Raw genomic sequence first — 20,451 nt, 5'->3', positions numbered from 1 at the left:
AACTTGTGTCTTTAGGATTATCTCCATCTGAACTACTAAAATTGGATTTAATCTCTGCCAAGAGAATTATAACTCACAAATTAGAGATGGATTTACAATTTAATATTGCGACAGGTGGTGGCACCTGTTCGCCAATAAACCTTGGCTTAACACCTCCAATGAAACTTCCATCTTATTTAACTACCTTATCTGTGGTGATGCACAGGTACGCCTTTATAAAGGCTAGATTCAATGTTTTCCCATCAAATGTGTTGGGTAACAGACTCTCCAACGGACAGATCTCACTCCTCTGTGACTGTAAAAGTGGATCTATAGAATCGTTATATCATATAATCTTCTGTTGTCCATTACATTCGGCTTTACGGTCCAAGTTTCTGGCCCCATATTTATCGAGAATTGCTGACAGACCTCAGGAAGCCCAAATAATATACTTATTAAACGACGAAGACACAAGTAGATCCCTTGCAGTCGCTAGATACCTGATTAATGTCTTATTTCAAAAGAGGAGAAATGGATCACTGTATGACTCTGACAGCTTAGCTAAACTTAAGAACCATCAATAAGTGCCAGAACTAAGACGCATATCTCCCAAAATCCGAGGGATTTGAATTTCGGTTTACATAGAGGGAGCTTATTGTGTATAGTGTTTACTTAATTGAAGTAAAATTGGTTTTATATGGGTGTTTTAACTTGGATTTTAACTGTTTAAATTGTATTGTTTATGGATAAATTTTGATGTATTGTTTTCGATATGGGCCAATGGCCGTAATAAATCAAACTGAACTGAACATGCTGGGCACATGACCCAGAAACTGTACACCAGCTCCTCAGCCAATAAAGCGAGATGAGCACCACAACCCCACAGTCGGTCACGACTGGTCCTAAAGGTCAGGGGTCCCTTTACCTTTACCTTACTCAGTCCCAGTGCAAAGCAATTTGTCTGGAAAAGCCCTGAGCTAAAAGTAAAATAAGAATGGTTAACTTATCATATATTATTTACAAATTAGCATCATAGTGAACCAGAGATCAAGTGGCTTATCATGAGATGTATCATGCTGAACCAGCTATTGCACCTAGAAAGGTAATGATAAAGGACCCCTGGACGGTTAAGTCCAGTCAAAGGCGACTATGGGGTTGTGGCGCTCATCTCGCTTTCAGGCCGAGGGAGCCTGCGTTTGTCCACAGACTGCTTTCTGGCCAGCACGACTAAACCGCCTCTGGTGCAACGGAATACCATGACGGAAACTAGAGCACATGGAAATGCTGTTTACCTTCCCACTGCAGTGGTACCTATTTATCTACTGGCACTGGTGTGCTTTCAAACTGCTAGGTTGGCAGAAGTGCACCTTTATAGTCCTATCCCAAAAGCGAACTTTTAACAGAGCTGAATTGGAACCAGAGCAAAATATATAATGGCTTGACTTCTTTGCGAATGTTCAGAGCAAAGGTGAACATTCATACCCCTGCAATGTACATTTGGCACTCTCATAATATTTTTGTGAAAATCAAGCTCATGCTAAACCATTGCATCTAATTCTGTCTGCTTTTTCATGACAGCACAACTTGTGACAAGTCTCCCTTGAGTGTGCTTGTCAGAGCAAGAGGCTCTGAAAAGTATGTGTACGTACATGTACAATGGTTGTGCTTATACTGTTTATAATTAATCTACAAATTTTGTATGTGCAATGCCTAACACCTACCATGAAATAATTAGAAGCAGCAGGCTGCAGTGGGAAATATTTGATGCACTTAAATTTGGACCTAAACTTCCGAATCTGCTCCACTTCCCAGTGGGGAGGAGTTGCGGTGGGCCACGTGGCCACCCACCCCCCACCGGGGGCAGGGGACCTTGTCCCCTGTTGCCTGGGGGATCCCAGCCATGTCAGAGCCCGGCCAGCCAATCCGCTGGCTGGGGGGCGTGGCCGGAGCTGTTTAAACGGAGGAGCGAGCCAGAGGACTTCCTTTTTGGCTCGCTTCCTCAATCACCCGCCCTCCCTCCCTATTTTGCAGGTTAGGTAATTGCCTTGCTATGGACTTCAGTTGGCCGCCTTGGTTGTCTGAGGGGCCTGGTAGGAATTTTTCCACTTGGCAAATTGGCACTGGCCACTTGGTTTTCACGTACCTCGTAGCAATCGTCACAACTTTGTTAGGGTTGCGGTTAGGCATTGTTTGACCTTGTGGGGGGGGGAGGGGAGGTGTGGCCATCACCTGCCCCTCCATGCTTAAGGGTATTCCATTAAAGGAATCCGGGGGTGTAGATCTAGTCTGAAGCCTGGCTGGGGGCTAGGGCCTTGACACGACGGAAACAGCAGGGGGAGCTTGAGTTGGTTCGTATCGACAGGGCTCCCCCTACCAGTAGCTTACCCTTACTGGACTTCCTGCACAATGGGCAGGAGTCAGATATAGTCAGGTCCAATCAATGCCTAAGCCAATACTGCTCACATTCTGTAATTTCAATAAAGTTGTGGCCCAAATTTGCCCAATTACATAAACCTAATATCCGTGTCCTTGTGTGAGTTATTTCCAACGAGGGGGTGGCTGTGGGGTCTCTACATGCAACAAATGCTAATGATTTCGTTTCAGATATTCACAGCAATCAACTGAGGTGTGTTTGTGCTTTTTTGCAGTACTAGACATGCAGCTCTTAGGCACGATAGCCTAGATTTCATTGACAAGTCCTTACCCTTTTCAGTTCAGCAAAAGCAAGAACATTTCACCTGCATTGCTGGCAGATAGCTTATAGCTGTCACACAGCTTCAAGCCAACCACTAGCTCATTCAAGTAGTATAAAACAGAGGCCTGAACATCTGCTGGTAAACATGCAGCCGACAAAAAATGCATCCCTGAGCCAAGCATCTGCTGAGTGTGGGCTACTTTGCCGCTCATAACCTAAGCAACGTTTTCTGTTAATCATTAGCAGAGTTATTGATTTTAGATGTGTATCACAGCACTATAATTTTGTCAGGGAGTAGACCACATAAGTTGTTCTTTTCCTGGTTGTTTCATTTTGTCTTATTCCAAAAGTCCATAAATTGATGACCGGGACAAAAAGTATAATTGACATCATCTGTGGCAAATATTTCATAAAACAACAGGCCCAGATGTAGGATTAAAGCCATGTGGTAGTAAAATACCACACTGAAGAAAGAAAGATTCCAGGTTCCATGGTTTTGTATTTTGGGTTGTGTTTGGGCTTTTTGGTGGGCTTTTTTTATTTTTACAAAAACAGATGTGCTATTCCACCAGTCTACTTCTCTCTCTCTCTCTCTCTCTCTCTCTCTCTCTCTCTCTCTCTCTCATCCAAATAATGCCCCCCACACCCCAATTTCACTGGAAGAGATCATGAATTGGTTGCAGGTGGTGACTTATATTTCAAGATCTTAACTCTCACAATCTTTGAAATGAAAATAAATGAAAGATTTTTGGTAAGTATACAGGACTCTCTTTTTTGAAAGGTAGTGAAGATTATACAAACATGTCTGCTTGTTATTTATATAGCACCTTCAGGCATATGACCACATCTATAGCATACTGCTTCCCTTCCTGGGAAGCTGTTCTCCTCTCTGAATGGGGGTTGGAATGGGTTACCAACCATGTTTCGCACACAAGGCCCCCTTCCTTGCAAGCCACAAGAGCGCTCAAGCCTTTGAACACTCTGAAGCAGAAAACGACGCACAGAAGCACTGCATTTTCAGACGATCTCTCCCACCCCACCCCCACTGAACTAAGAGCAACAACCAACTTCTATTTTTTCCCCAATTTTTAAAAATTGATTTTCAACATTTATCACAAAAATAACGTAAAAAACCATACAACAAAGAAAAAAACACATTACAACAATAAACTAAATACAAAGAAAGATTATTTCTTCAAATACCTAATTCTCATTACATTGATAACTGACGTCCTCAAATCCCCTCTAACTGAATTTCATTATATCACCTATATAACAGTTCTCCAAATTCATATTTCTAATTATATTGATTCCTTTCATTAACTAACCTCTTCTCCTTTATTAATATTTTAATCCTTAATATTTGCTACCACATATTCTTATTCTACCCCTAAGCCTATTTATTACTTCCAAGAATTTTCTATTTATCTTATATCACAATATTTAGCTAAATATTCTTTAAATTTCTTGCAATACTCTTGTATCTCCTCTTCTTTCTGGTCGCGGATTCTTCCAGTCAGGTCGGCCAGCTCCAAAAAGTCCAACATCTTCATCTGCCATTCTTCTATTGTTGGTATTTCTTGCGATTTCCAGTTTTTGGCTAATAAAAGTCTTGCCACTGTAGTGGCAGACAAAAACAGTCTAACATCTTTTGGGGGGAATTCCAATCCTAGTATTCCAAGTAGAAAGGCTTCTGGTTTCTTAATAAATGTATATTTCAACATTTTTTTCAACTCATTATAAATCTTTTCCCAGAAGTCTTTCACCTTGGGACATGTCCACCACATATGAATAAAAGTACCTTCTTTTTCTTTGCATTTCCAACACTGATTATCATTTGGATGCTAGATGTTTGCTAATTTCACTGGGGTTAAGTACCATCTATACATCATTTTCATAATGTTTTCTTTTAATATAGTACATGCAGTAAACTTAACCGCTTTCTTCCACAGCCTTTCCCAATCTAACAACCAACTTCTAGCCAACTCTCAGGAAAGTCCGCTTACCCTTACATGATTCTGTAGCATTGTGGGTTGGAGCCACATCCCCCTCCATGATCCAGTACAGCCTGTGGACTTTGGTGCTACCCAACCACCCAGGAGCTTTAATGCTCACCTCGCTGGCTGGGAACTGGATCTAAGCCTGCCTGCAGGTTAGCCAATGGCAGATAGGATTGGAGGCAGACCTAGCTTTTGTGGCATGCCTGACAGATCATGCAGGCTTCCCTCAGATCCACTCCTGGGGCATTTAAGGCAGCCTGGCCTGGCTCCGGTGTTCAGTTCTTCATCCGGTCACTATATGAAAGTTGTCACCAGGGAGTCAGTTGACTGTGGAGACCAATAGGGCAGAGGGAAGGAGGTGCTTCCATAATCTGCAGTGCCCAAGCTATGTATGCAGTGCCAGCTTTACGTATAAGCTAAACAAGCTATAGCTTAGGGCCCCACTCTCTTGGGGGCTCCCCAAAAAATTAAAGGGGAAAAAACTGGATGTGCATTTCCAAAATATAAGATAAAAAACAAATAAAATAAAACCTATATAAGATAAAAACAAATAAAATAAAACCTACATACAGCAACAGTCTTTTGTGTTGTGGAGGCTCCTATGATGTAAGTAATGTAAGCCTGCTAGCCTGCTCCCTAAAATATCACTGGTTTGCTCATTTCTATATATAGGGTGCCTATATTCTGCATGGACTGGTTGCATGGCAACAGGTGCAAATGGCTTTAGATACCTATTAGGTCCATAAATCACCATATAGCATATATTCAACACACAAAACAGCGGCAGTTTGTTCCTGACAAAGGACAGCTGGACACATAAAGGGCCCCATTACCTTCAGTAGCTCAGGGCCACATCAAACCTAAATCCAGCCCTGTATGTAGGGATTTATAGCCTGAAACCAACTCTTCCAGAATGTCCTGGGATCCTTGCCCTGTGACCCACAGTTTCTCAAACACATTATTGGAAAGCAGAGTGTTAATAATTTGGCAAAATTATGATAAACAACAAGGGACAAGGAAGAGACCTTAGTGTTCAATTTTATTGTAGAATAAGTCCCAGTGAGATAGGGCTGCCATACGTCTGGATTTTCCTGGACATTGCCGGAATTTCAAAGGTGGTTCTGAAAGGCAGTGCTTTGTCCTGGATCTTAGTCGAGTCTTAGGCAAGTTGTTTGTTTGTTTGTTTGTTTGTTTGTTTGTTTGATTGATTGATTGATTGATTTTGGTGATTTTTCTCAAAAAAAGCTCAACAATTTTAGGGGTTTCATTAAAAAAGCTCAACTTCTGGGATTTTACTTTTTGAAATATAGCAACCCTACACAGAGGATCAAGATACGTTGTTCGACTCCCAGCTCCCATCATCCCTGATCATTGTCCATGCTGGTTGAGATTAAAGGGAGCTGGGGTCCAAAAATATATGGAGGGCCATAGGAGGACCTCATCCTGGATGTATAGGACTGGACTATTAATTGTGTAATGCCTTCAGCTTCTCTTAGCATTTGTATATGCAGTGGTACCTCTAGTTGCAGTCTTAATCCGTTTCAGGGTGCCGTTCGCACCCTGAAAAGTCCACAACTAGAGTGCCTTTTCCACGCATGTGCACGGTGCAATCGAGCGCTTCTGCAGATCCGTGAAGTGCACAGATCGCTTCTGTGCATGGGGAACCCGGAAGTAAACACTTGCATCTTGAGGACCCAAGACCCACCCTCAAAATCAATACACACAGACACTTATATTAGTTTAAGTTTGGGGGCAAATTTTGGCCACAACTTTATTGAAATACAATCACATGAGCGGTATTGGCTTAGGCACTGACTCCCCACTATAACTGACTCCACCTCTCAGGGTGATCGGCCAATGGGGTAAACCAAATGAGGGAGCAAGGTCGATGAGGACCAACCCAAGCTCATCCCGGGGTTCCTGTGGTCCTGGCATGGTCCTAGCCCCTCAAGCGGACATCGGACGAGATCCAGGACCCCCCAGATTCATTTAACGGAATACCCAGTTCCTGGAGGGGCAGGTGATGGCCGCACCTCCCCTCCCCACAGTCCAACTGAGCCAATGCCTAACCGCCACCTTACAAGTTGTGACGATTTGCTAAGGGGTAGGCGAAAACCAAATGGCTAAAGCCAATCTGCCAAATGGAAAAATTCCTACCCAGCCCCTGTTCCAAAACAGGTGACCCAAACCAAAGCAAGGCCGAGCGACTCTACCTAATCTAGGGAGGGTGGGCAGGTGTTCAACAGTGTGAAGCAAGTGCCCCTGCTTGTGTCATGCTGCTGTTTTTAAAGCCCCATGGATCACGCCACCCACTGGCTATTGGCTAAAATCGACTGGTGTGATCCCAGAGGAATGGCCAGGACTTCTTGCTCCTCCGCCCCCATTTTAACCCTGTCAGGTGAGCTCTTGGGTCCTGTGCGCAACCAGGACCCTCTGTTTTTTACATAATTTTTTACATAATTTTTTTTTGGGGGGGAAACCTAGTCTTATACACGGAAAAATACGGTATTCATTGGAAAGAGAAATGATTTTTAGATAATGCCTCAATGATTACAGTACCCAAAACCCTATATAGGCATGCTGCTCAATTCAATTCATTTTAAGATATTTGTAGCCATCCGCAATTTTTTTTAAAGCCTCATAAATGGCAATTTGCACTGCACAAGTACAGAAGGGCTGCATCAGTGAAGAGTAAACATTTGCTGTGGTACAGTACAAATACTTCTGAGTGGCGTGCAGTCTAAATTTAGGAAGTACCACACTAAAGTCAATACCACAATATAGTGTCTGTTTGCTTTTTCATGGGGCCCGCTATATTAAATGTCAAAGGGGCAAAAAGTGATACAACACAGGATAACACAGGCTTTCGTTGCCCTCAAAGAAGCCAAACTTCCTCCCCTATAAGCTGGAAGTTGCATTCATTTCAGAGAAGTTTCCATTCTTCAGGGCAGAAAGCATAACTTGGGCTATCACAAAGCAAGCCCTTAATATAATAATAAAATTCGGAACGCAAGTCAGGCCAAAAGCTATACATTAGGTGACCTAGTTGGGTTTCCAAACCCCAGGCACTGCTACTTGGCTCAAATGTGGTGGTGAGGCGTGATTTACAAGGGGGGGAGTGGCACGCAGGAAGGGGTGGTTTTTGCTGACTTTCCACCGTTCCCCAGTTCGTCTTCCAAATACTCATCTAGAACCCTGTCTGGTGGGTTCTGCACCATAAGATGCTGAAATATACTCGGAGTCGAGTGTGGATTTCATGCTCTTTATTCAGCTCATAGTAGTGAGGAATGGAAGTTCCTCCGAAATGTCTGCTTTATATACATTATTCACACAATGGGCCCCACGTGATTGGCTAGTTCTGGGATTCTCCTGTAGGCCAATCAGGTTGTGGATTCACTTGCACCTGGAGTTGGATTGTGGACCAATCAGACTGCTGCATTCTGGATCCTATTGTTCTAGGACCAATCAGACTGCTGCAATTTGGATCCTATTCAACTCAGTACATAACACCCATCAATACTTTGTTCATTGCTATAGTAAATACTGCCCTAGCTATTGTTTTCAACATTTGGCCAGCTGATCTATGGAACGAAGTAAAGAAGAAGTAACAGATAGAAAGATTGCAGCCTGTGGAAAACCAATTAACCTTAGGCTTTTCCAGACTAAGCCAAGATCTTCATAGCTATTTCTTGCACATTTCATACTAACTACATGGTAGCTCTTCCAGGATTCACTGGTTATGTTTCAGCTTTCACTGACACTTATCAACATATCTTTTCCACAAACATTTAAGAGAATGCTGTTGTCATTTCCCCAAGCGTATTATTCTGCAGGACTGCTTGAATTATTTTATTTTTTTGAGAATTTGGGATGATTATTATTTAGTTGCCCACGAATGTTAGCAAACATTGTCTTAACCGTCATAGGCGGAACAATCTTGTGTCATTTGGGCTATATGATTTATTTGCTTGCTTGCTTATTGATTGATTGATTGAATTTATATACCACCCTATACCCAGAGGTCTCAGAGTGGTTCACAGAACAAAATCAAAATACAGTGGTACCTTGGGTTATAGACGCTTCAGGTTACAGACTCCGCTAACCCAGAAATAGGAACTTTGCTCCAGGATGAGAACAGAAATCGTGCACCGGCAGCAGCGGGAGGCCCCATTAGCTAAAGTGGTGCTTCAGGTTAAGAACAGTTTCAGGTTAAGAATGGACCTCCAGAACAAATTAAGCACTTAACCCGAGGTACCACTGTATGTGACCACAATATATATAATCACAACAAAAAAACAACAACCCAATAACAGCCCCCACCAAGAGAACCACATTTTAAAAGGGCTTAGGATAGTATTTCTGACCAAACTGCAGGAGACAGTGGAAGACAGAAGTGCCTGGCATGCTCTGGTCCATGGGGTCACAAAGAGTCAGACACGACTAAACAACTAAACAACAACAACAGGATGGTATTTGTAGAGAAAGGGACCTGTCAGAAACATGAAAGTATGATTAAGCAAAGCCTCATAGTATTTCCCCTTTATTTTAATTCCCACATCAACTAGAGGTACCCAGTGAGCTAACCAGAACTATTAGCTTCTGGCTATTTAAACCCCACCTATCACATAACAAGAATTTTAAAATGATGTTAAGTGCCTGACCTCTTTGCTTGTGGGTTAAAAAGCCTGGCTGGGTTACTGCCCTAAGACTCATTAATTGCATGTCTACTTGACAGAAGACAAGAAAAATCTGGCATGGCCTATCGCTGCTGCTTGTTAAAATAGGATGTAGATGAGATCACATTCTTCCCTGAAGACATTTTCTTAGGGCATATTCAGGGGGCATCATTAAGTAAACAGTTACAGAGTTGCATTCTCAGCATTATTAGACTCACCAATGCCCACAGTGCAGTGACCTGGGATATCGCCTTCTCTGTAATGTTGCCCCATTTGTGTTTTCCCCTGGAGATAATTCAGTAGAACTCATTCTTGAGTTTTTGCAGACAGTGTAAGACAAATTTATTTCCCCAGGCTTTTGGGATAAGAATAAGAATAAGAATAAGAATTTATTATTTATACCCCACCCATCTGGCTGAGTTTCCCCAGGCACTCTGGGTGGCTCCCAATCAAATGTTAAAAACAGTACAGCATTAAATATTAAAAACTTCCCTGAACAGGGCTGCCTTCAGATGTCTTTTAAAGATAGGATAGCTGCTTATTTCCTTCACATCTGAAGGGAGGGTGTTCCACAGGGCAGGCGCCACTGCCGAGAAGGCCCTCTATCTGGTTCCCGGTAACCTCACTTCTCGCAATGAGGGAACCACCAGAAGGCCCTCGGCGCTGGATCTCAGTGTCCGGGCTGAACGATGGGGGTGGAGATGCTCCTTCAGGTATAGAGGACCAAGGCAGTTTAGGACTTTAAAGGTCAGCACCAACACTTTGAATTGTGCTCGGAAACGTACTGGGAGCCAATGCAGATCTCTCAAGACCGGTGTTATGTGGTCCTGGCGGCCAGTCCCAGTCACCAGTTTAGCTGCTGCATTCTGGATTAATTGCAGTTTCCGGGTCACCTTCAAAGGTAGCCCCACATATAGCGCATTGCAATAGTCCAAGCGGGAGATAACTAGAGCATGCACCACTCTGGCGAGACAGTCCGCGGGCAAGTAGGGTCTTAGCCTGCATACCAGGTGGAGTTGGTAGACAGCCACCCTGGACTCAGAATTAACCTGTGCCTCCATGGACAGCTGTGAGTCCAAAATGACTCCCAAGCTGTGCACCTGGTCCTTCAGGGGCACAGTTACCCTATTTAAGACCAGGGAATCCCCCACATCCACCTACCCCCTGTCCCCCCAAAACAGTACTTCTGTCTTGTCAGGATTCAACCTCAATCTGTTAGCCGCCATCCATCCTCCAATCGCCTCCAGGCATTCACACAGGACCTTCACCGCCTTCACTGGTTCTGATTTAAAGGAGAGGTAGAGCTGGGTGTCATCTGCATACTGATGAACATGAATACTGATGATAGGCTAATACTTTCTGCTGGTCATCTGCACTGGCTTCTGTGTTGTTGTCGTATTGATATTCAGTTTTCAAATCAATGGTTGAAACCAATGTTGCCTATAAAGATTCCGCCCACCACCTTGATTCAAAATGGTGCCTAACCATACTCAAACGTAGATAGAAACCTGCTCTTTGATGTCAGAAACCATCATGCAAAATTTGGTTATGGCCAAATGCATAGAGAAAAGTCAAAGAAATAACATATGTGACAAATGGTTGAATGGTTTGTCTACCATATCTTTTTATCTGTTAGGCAGGATAGCTTATTTGGTTACAGGTGCTTAGAACACGCATAGGCAAACTCGGCCCTCCAGATGTTTTGGGACTACAATTCCCATCATCCCTGAACACTGGTCTTGCTACCTAGGGATCATGGGAGTTGTAGTCCCAAAACAGCTGGAGGGATGAGTTTGCCTATGCCTGGCTTAGAACAAACCCTGGAGGAAAGGCTATCACCTTAAATCAGGGGTCAGCAAACTATTTCAGCAGGGGGCTGGTCCACTCTCCCTCAGACCTTGTGGGGGGCCGGACTATATTTTGAAAAAATAAATAAATGAACGAATTCCTATGCCCCACAAATAACCCAGAGATGCATTTTAAATAAAAGCACACATTCTACTCGTGTAAAAACACCAGATAGGCACCACAAATAACCCAGAGATGCATTTTAAATAAAATGATACATTCTACTCATGTAAAAACAAGCTGATTCCCGGACCGTCCGCAGGCAGGATTTAGAAGGCAATTGGGCTGGATCCGGCCTCCGGGCCTTAGTTTGCCTATCCATGCCTTAAATGCTCTGTGAGCTTACAGAGGAATCTGGTTGGCCACTCTTATAATAGTTGTACCTTGGTCAGATCAAGAAAGATTTGTGTACTTGGACATATCCAGTATCTAAGGAAACACAAGTGTGATATTTCTCATGCTGAATAAATGCCTGTCCAACATGTATTGTCCCTAAATAGTGACCAGTCCATGATTAATATCCACCATGCTTTTGCAAATATATATATAATTAATATGCCACCCATCTGACTGGATTACCCCAGCCACCCTGGGAGGCTCCCAACAAAATATTAAAAACACAGTAAAACATCAACCATTAAAAACCTCCCTATACAGGGCTGCCTTCTGATGTTTTCTAAAAGTAATGTACAGTAGTTCTTTATCTCCTTGACATCTGATAAGAGGGCGTTCTACAGGATGGGAGCCACTACTGAGAAGGCCCTCTGCCTGGTTCCCTGTAACCTTGCTTCTCACAGTGAGGGAACCACCAGAAGGCCCTCGGAGCTGGACCTCAGTTTTTGGGCTGGGTACAAGTAGGAATTGAGAAGAATGAAGAGAGGCAGCTCTGTAAATCTCTCCCCACTTCCTCAGACAATCAGGTAGAATCACTACTGAGGGAGCTACACTATTTTTTTCTGTTTTAAGTTGGATAAATGCAACAAAACGCCTCCTTCTGATTCTGTTGGGGACAACTATTCTGCAATAACACATTTATGTTTTCTATTGTATGCTATCTTTAGTGACAATTATGTCCTATTTGCTTGTGTAGCACTTCTGTCATTGAGTTTACCTAAAATGTCATAAAGGGGAGGCATAAAATTTAGACTTGAAAACACTCTGAAGGTAGGGGATGCATGAGGAATTCTATTTCTCTGAATTCCAGTGGGGACTTGCCTGTTCCACATATCCCAGAATATTTTTTGAATCAGAACAAAGGCTATTGTTATATTTTGCACTTCTCTGAACATTGCAATGAAGTTCTTTGCTCTTAAAAACGTTTTTAAATGTGTCAGTGTTTGTAAAAAAAAAAAAAAAAGGAAAGGGTTCTGGCCTCCCTTTGTTGCCTCAGCCTGGTCCTTGGACCCTTGTCGGCATAAAAGAGTCCATGAGAAAAGTATCCTTGCAGAGTTTTATTCTTAAAAGACTTTCTGCAAAAGCGACTGACCAACTGTACGCACATCAACACTACCAGCTTTCACTAATCAACCAAACAACCCCAACAAACCAACATTTCTCACTCTATATATACAACCCAGTGCAGGCTGCTGACTCATGCTGACCCAGCTTTTTTAAGCATTAAAGAAACAGCGGCCATTTTAGCCGTGACAAGATGTGTGTTTTAAAATAAAATACATTGAGAATTTCATTTTTTGAGAGAAAATTCATACAGAAATTTGACTGGATAGGAAATACGTTCAATGTGATCTAAATGTGATTTTTTTAAATTCACAGATGAGTTAGAAACAGGACAGAACGATCTTCTGAGCAAACTCATACAAAGTGGCATAGACCAGGTTATCATCAACAGACAGGAATTAAGCCAGACAGCTCAGTCAGCAGAACATGGGTCATGGGTTCAAACCCTACACTGGGTGAAAGATTCCTGCATTGCGGGGGGTTGGACTAGACGACTCTTGGGGTCCCTTCCAACTCTACAATTCTCTGATTCCATGATGCTGTGATTCTACCATCACAACTAGTATTCAAGATGATGGTCTACTATTTCACAGATCTTCAATTATATATACTCTGGCCATGGTGCTGAATACTACGAAAGAGGGAAGAATTACATACTTACAATTAGCCAGTACATTTAGGGGCAGACTACAGTGGTACCTCGGGTTACATACGCTTCAGGTTACCTATGCTTCAGGTTACAGACTCTGCTAACCCAGAAATAGTACCTCGGGTTAAGAACTTTGCTTCAGGATGAGAACAGAAATCGTGCTCTGGCGGTGCAGCAGCAGTGGGAGGCCCCATTAGCTAAACTGGTGCTTCAGGTTAAGAACAGTTTCAGATTAAGAACAGACCTCCAGAATGAATTAAATACTTAATCCGAGGTATCACTGTAATTTGACAAGGTGAGGGAACATTTTTACTACTTAGGCCATTCCTCAATGAGGTTCCACCCTTTACTCAAAGCACTTAGATACCAAGCTACATCAACACACAAGTAAGTTCCATTCCATGCTTGCCTTGTTCCCAACTTTGCCTAGTTTTCCAACTTGTGGTGAGTCCTAGGGCAACATTTCCTGTCCTGTAGGACTGGATGGTCTCTCCCTGTAAACATATGCACTCTCTTTTAAAGGCTTTCCTGAAACAAAATCACAAAGGGGGGAAGGGATTTACAGGAAATTGTGAAAATGTGCAGAGAAATAAACTCCCCATTTAGAATCCAAATTCCTTGCTGGTTCAGACGAAACACTTATCTGGTCCCACAACGGTGGGCATATGCTGTGAGGAAGCCAATAAGAGCAGCTTCAAAACAACTAGCATTTGGCTAAGGTAAAGGTAAAGGGACCCCTGACCATTAGGTCCAGTCGTGGCCGACTCTGGGGTTGCGGTGCTCATCTCGCTTTATTGGCCAAGGGAGCCGGCGTACAGCTTCCGGGTCATGTGGCCAGCATGACTAAGCCACTTCTGGCGAACCAGAGCAGCGCACGGAAATGCCATTTACGTTCCTGCTGGAGCAGTACCTATTTATCTACTTGCACTTTGACGTACTTTCGAACTGCTAGGTTGGCAGGAGCAGGGACTGAGCAATGGGAGCTCACCCCGTCACGGGGATTCGAACCGCCGACCTTCTGATCGGCAAGTCCTAGGCTCTGTGGTTTAACCCACAGTGCCACCCGCATCCCTAGTCAAGACAACTAGCATTTGGCTAAACCTGACCCCAAATCTGTTTAGAAGACATTTCATCACCATTACCAATAGCCACTAATAGACTAGTCTGGTCAACTCAGCTGATGCCTACTCACTACTTTGCACTGGCCCTAAAGATGACACACCAGTAACATTGACTGGACTGAACCTTAACAGGTGAGTAGAGAGATAGTTATTGAGGTGTGAGGGTCCCAGTGTGTCCAAAGCTTTGTTAAAACCAATACCTTGAGCCCAGAAGGAAACTGGCAGCCAACACAGCTGCCACGGAACAGGCTGGATATGACTGTGCATTCCAACACCTGTCAGAAAGCATACAGAATTTTTCTGCACCACCTGAATCAGAAAAGTCATCTTCAAGGGCAGCTCCATACAAGATAGCATTGTAGTAATCAAGCCTGAAAGTTACAAAAGCATGCCTAACAAAGGGGAAGGGTCCTAATGAGTCAAATATGGGGAATGGCATTCCTGGCCACTATTCTAGTCTGCTCTTCAAAAAACAGCACTGGATTTGGGTGGCATGCATATTTGTGGTATGACAAGGTTAAGGCTCATAAAGGTTTTAAACACCATATTGTCAGGAAAGCATTGTATAATGTCTGGATTAAATACAAAGATCTGCTGGAGAATAAAACTCCAAGGTGGCTGTCACCAATGGAGGCAAAAGCCTTGAAAAAACTTAATACGGAGGCTAAATGGCCAAAATATTGTGAAATTCTAGAACAGGAGGGTGATAAGTGGAAATTGCAGAGTTTTGAGAATCTAAAAGACAAAGTGCGAGACTGGCTTCATTATTATCAAATATTGGAGGTCTATAAGTTGGACAGGAAAATTGGCTTCCAGGTGGAAAAATCAAAACTGGAAATAGAGTTGTTAGAGTCCAAAACTAAGAATTTGTCAAAAATGTATAACTTGCTGTTGAAATGGAATACACAGGATGAAACAGTTAAATCAGCTATGATTAAGTGGGCACAAGATATTGGTCATAACATTATGTTCGCTGACTGGGAAAGGTTGTGGACCACCGGTATGAAATTCACGGCATGTAATGCCTTGAGAGAGAATATTATGAAAATGATTTATAGGTGGTACATGACCCCAGTCAAGCTTGCAAAAATTTACCACTTATCAGATAATAAATGTTGGAAATGTAAAGAAAATGAAGGTACATTCTTTCACCTCTGGTGGACATGCCCAAGGATTAAGGCTTTCTGGGAAATGATATATAACGAAATGAAAAAGGTACTTAAATATACCTTCTTGAAGAAACCAGAGGCCTTTCTCCTGGGTATGGTAAGCCATGTGGTGTTAAAGAAGGACAGAATCTTTTTTATGTATGCCACTACAGCAGCAAGGATTCTTATTGCAAAGTATTGGAAGATATCAGATCTACCCACTCTGGAAGAATGGCAGATGAAGATGACAGACTACATGGGACTGGCAGAGATGACTGGCAGAATCCGAGACCAGGACAAAGAGACAGTGGAAGAAGATTGGAAGAAGTTTAAAGACTATCTTGATAAATATTATAAAATTAATGAAGTTTAAAAAGATATGGGTTTAAAAATTAGTGGTTTGCAGGGGCGTTGATTAAGAAAAAAGAATAGAATTATTAAAAACTATGGGAAATATGGGAATGGATTTGCTGACAAGATAAATGAGATTAGATTACAGAAGGGGGAGGTGTGAGGAGGTCGGTGAAATTAGGTTTTGAAAATAAGGTTTGAATTTATACTTGTTTTGTTTTTGTTTTGTTTGTTGGTTTTTGTATGTTTTTATTGTTGTTTGTATTTGTGTTTATATGTGTTTATTTGAAACTTAATATATATATATATATATTTTTTAAAGCACTGGATCCTGGAGTACTTCTAGGCAACCTAATCAGATCAGAGAGAGAGAGAAACTTCACCTAGTTCAGATTGGGTCACATTCATGATGCTCTAATGTACTCTCTCATGTGTGCTACGATAGCATCCAACAAAAGACATACTGCAAGTCCTCTCTGCTGCTGGGTAAGGTTGAGTCAGGAGAGAGAAGAGGGCAATGAACACATACCTAATGATATAGGATCAGCAAGGAAAAAGAAGGAACATTTTATCACATGTGGTGGGAATGCAAAAAGGTGAAATGCTTCTGGGAGATGATATATAATGAGATTTAAAAAATGTTGAAATATACATTTATAAAGAAACCAGAAGCATTTCTCTTGGGTATGGTTGGAAATGATATAAATAGAAAGGAAAGTAAGCTTTTTTCATATGCAGTAACAGCAGCAAGAATACTATTGGCCCAAAAATGGAAGCAAGAAGAATTACCAATGGTGGAAGAATGGAGGATGAAATTAATGGACTATGCAGAACTTGACAAACTAACAGGAAGGATCCGAAACCGGCGGGACCAGAAGTTCACCGAAGACTGGTGTAAATTTACGGACTATTTGAAGAGTATTTGTGATGACCAGACGACGTTTGGAGGTTTGCAAGAAGTTCTGTGAGGAGTATTAATGGAAATATTGTTAAAACGGAAAAGGAGAAAAGACAGGATATGAGATATAAAGACAGTATTAAGTTAGGAAAAGCATAAGAAGTGATATAAGACGGAGGATTATCAGAGGTGCTGATGGAAGTCCAGTAAGATTGTATTTGTGATAATTTTGTGTGGTATGTTTTATAATTTTGTAAAAAATTAATTTAATTTTTTTTTAAAAAAAAAAAGACATAGGCTCAGCAAACATTAACATTTAAAGCCCCTCTCCATTTTTGACATCCTAATTAGTGAATGGATCTAGTCACATCACTAGGGCAGGCTAGCCTGGATCTTGAAAGTCCTAAAAATCATCCCTATGGAGTTGCATTATAACTGAAAATGCTGCAAATCTCAGCTATTATTCCAACCAGTTGTGAGAGAAGCAACTCCCATCATCTCTGACCATTGAGTCATACTGGCTGGGGATGATAGGAGCTGGAGTCCCACAACATCTGGAGAACCACAGCTTCCCTAGCCCTCAGTTCAGCTGGTCTGCCATGATTGTAAAAATCAGATCAAGCAAAATGGTTTACCAAAATAGTACACACAAAGTAAAAGTAAGATAACTGCTACTGAACTTTAAAATAGGCATCTATTTATTAGATTCACTTTCTAGCTATGGTCTAATGATCAGTTTAAGAGACCATTTAAAATGCAAGCAGCTCAACTGCAAGCAAAGGGAGCGGTTTGGGTGGGTCATTTCCAGCTGCAGTTGCCCATTTTAAATTGCCCATCGAAGTGTTGTTATAAAAATGAGTTTTTGCCTCTTGACTCACTGTAAAGATTTCCAGTGTGTGGAGTACTGAAGTGGGGGAAGTTGTGGCAGCCTGTTGCAGTAAAAAGAAAAAATACAAAATCCTGTGACACACCTTAAAAAGACTCAGAGACGTAATGCGCCACAGCCCACTTCGCCAGATGCATGAATGTGTGGAATTGGAGGGAAAATTCATGTTTTGACTCATTTGTTACCATCGGTCTGATGAGTTGGCAGACTTGGTTTGTAACATGACCCGTTGCAAGAGGCCTGTTTCAAACGAGACATGTATAATATATGGTCACACCCACTTGGGAACAGGGTTTTTGACTGTCTTCTGTTTAGCTTTGGCTTTCATTACATCTGAGCTACTGAGCCCAGAACGATGGGTGTGCCTTGTTGACATCTTGTCCGCATGGCATTAACTTTGGTTGCTCCTGCATTTTCATGGGATTTTGATCCACTTTTGGAGCACTTTTTTTAACTGGAAACATTCAAGTTACAACTCAAAACAAGTTGCTGAGTGACTCGTTGAACGCTCATATTTTCCAAGCTAGATCAGCTGGAGAACTTTAGGATTTGGTCTATGTCCTCAGGGATTCTGCGTTGACAGATCTTCAGGGATATGCCAGTGTAAGGTTAGACCAGCATATGCCCATCACAGCACTGAGCGTGTATCTGGGGAGAAGCAGATTTGGCTTCCTTGGACCACTCTTCTTTCTTTCAGTGGCATAACATGCTCGCAAAAGACATGGGGCAGAGCAAAATGCTTCCGTTGAACTCAACGGGAGCCCAGACACAATGCCCATCTGTTATGTCAGTGTTTCTCAACCTGTGGTTCCCCAGATGTTGTTGGACTACAACTCCCATCATTTGTAGCCAGTATGACCAGTGGTCAGAGATGATGGGAGTTGTAGTCCAACAACATCTGGGGACCCACAGGTTGAGAACCACTGTGTTATGTACTGAACTTGGATCCTAGAACAATAGGCAAGTAGGATCCTAGAAGGCAGCATCGTGAATGGTCTGCAGGAGCCACCCAATCTGGCTCCAATAGGAAGTGAATCAGAAACCTGATTGGCCTGCAGCAGCAGCCCAATCAGGCTCCAGGAGGGGAGTTGAATCAGCCAATCACGCAAGACCCATTGTGTAAATAATGTGTATACATAGCCAGAGGTTTTGGGGAAGACTCACTCCCTGTTTGCCATGAGCTGAAATAAAGAGCATGAAATCAACACTTGACTCTGAGTATATTTCACCATCCCAGCTCCTGCCCACACAGCCACAACAAAGCATTGGATAAATGTGATTAGTCTGAAGCCAGTCACAAAGTATATGACACCTAGATGGGGTATCCATAAAAAAGACAACAGGGATTGCAGGGACTGTGTATCACTCTGGCCTAATGCCACCAACCTTGCAAGGGAATGGAAAGAACTTCACTGATGGAAACTATGGTGGAAAGGGCTTCAGAACAAATATAGGGAGAATAAATGCTACCACTTAAATAGGCATTCTGCTTTAGGGTTCCAAACCAGCCAAGAGGAACTTTTGCTTCATCTCCCAAACTGGGGGTGCATGACCACCCCACTTGACTGAAGTTAAAGGGAGCACCTCACCTCACCTCAAAGCATGATTGCAGAACTTTTCCTTCTCACCTATGCAACCACTGACTCTTGGTAGGGATGGATGAACCAATCTATTTTGATTCCATGTCAGTTTCACATGTTAGAGTTTATCTTTGCCCACTTTATTGCAGATTAAAACACATACACACACAAATCACATTCAAATTGTATTCATTTTAAATGCATTCATTTTATATTTATCTACTTGCACTTTTTGGGGTGCTTTTGAACTGCTAGGTTGGCAGGAGCAGGGACCCAGCAACGGGAGTTCACCCCATCACGGGGATTCGAACCACCGACCATCTGATCGGCAAGTCCTAGGCTCTGTGGTTTAACCCACAGCGCCACCCGTGTCCCTTTTTGTTTAGGGTTACTTTTGTTATATATGTAATTATGTAAATCATTCCGCATTGTAAGCCACCTTGAGCATGCTTTTAACCAAGGAAAGGCAGCATACAAACAAAATAACGATGATGAAGCTACTCTGTCAATCTCAGTTTCTCATTTTTCCATTCTTGCATTCAGTTCTCCACATTTACACATTTACCTACGGTTAGGTGAATCCCCCTAGCATTGAGGTGCCTCTCACTTCAGTACTAGGGAGCAGAAGGGAGATGATGGCAGTCTACTTGGAAGGAAAATTACACAAAATGTCCTCCAGCCTGGTCCCCCATTTACATCGCAAGACAGGGTGACTTCATGCTAATGAATAACAAGCATGTGCCTTTGCCTATTATTACATGAGATTTGTAGTTTCCTTTTAATAAAAACAAACTCAAAACCAGACAGGACACACACACCTGCCTCCTGGTGAGCCAAACATCACCCCAAACACCAGCAAATTCCCAGAAACTACTTTCAGTATCATAGTCCTTTCCTCCCCGATGATGTCATTCTATTTGTCAAGTTGCATTGCTGTCAACATGTTGTGAAACACAGGCTCGGCTCAGTGGCTTGGATCTCCACTTTCATTCCATGAACAGAAGACAGCTGACATGAACAGAGCAAGACTTTCCTACCTCTCCCTTTTCCGCTGCAGCCTCCTGTGCGTTGGGAACCGAACAACCCATGGAACGGTGAAGGATTTCGGGAGAAGGGGAGCTGCGGATGGAGAGGAGAGTTGGTGGACCACATCTCAAAAATC

At 42.6% G+C, this 20,451-nt stretch overlaps 1 protein-coding gene across 1 annotated transcript in view; it reads right to left on the bottom strand.

Moving 5' to 3' along the window:
* LOC307212652 (uncharacterized protein) overlaps window positions 1-19,368 on the bottom strand; it is a 230,559-nt gene extending 211,191 nt beyond the window's left edge. The window contains exon 1 of the transcript XR_013837040.1: window positions 19,304-19,368. The gene's annotated coding sequence lies outside the window, so the exon portion shown is untranslated. The remainder of the gene's footprint in view (window positions 1-19,303) is intronic.
* Between the last annotated feature and the right edge of the window lie 1,083 nt (window positions 19,369-20,451).

Source organism: Podarcis cretensis (assembly GCF_951804945.1).
Source record: "Podarcis cretensis genome assembly, chromosome: 3".
NCBI classification, from domain to species: domain Eukaryota; kingdom Metazoa; phylum Chordata; class Lepidosauria; order Squamata; family Lacertidae; genus Podarcis; species Podarcis cretensis.
The sequence above is the reverse complement of the archived record's forward strand: the minus strand, read 5'-3'. Positions and strand labels throughout refer to the sequence as shown.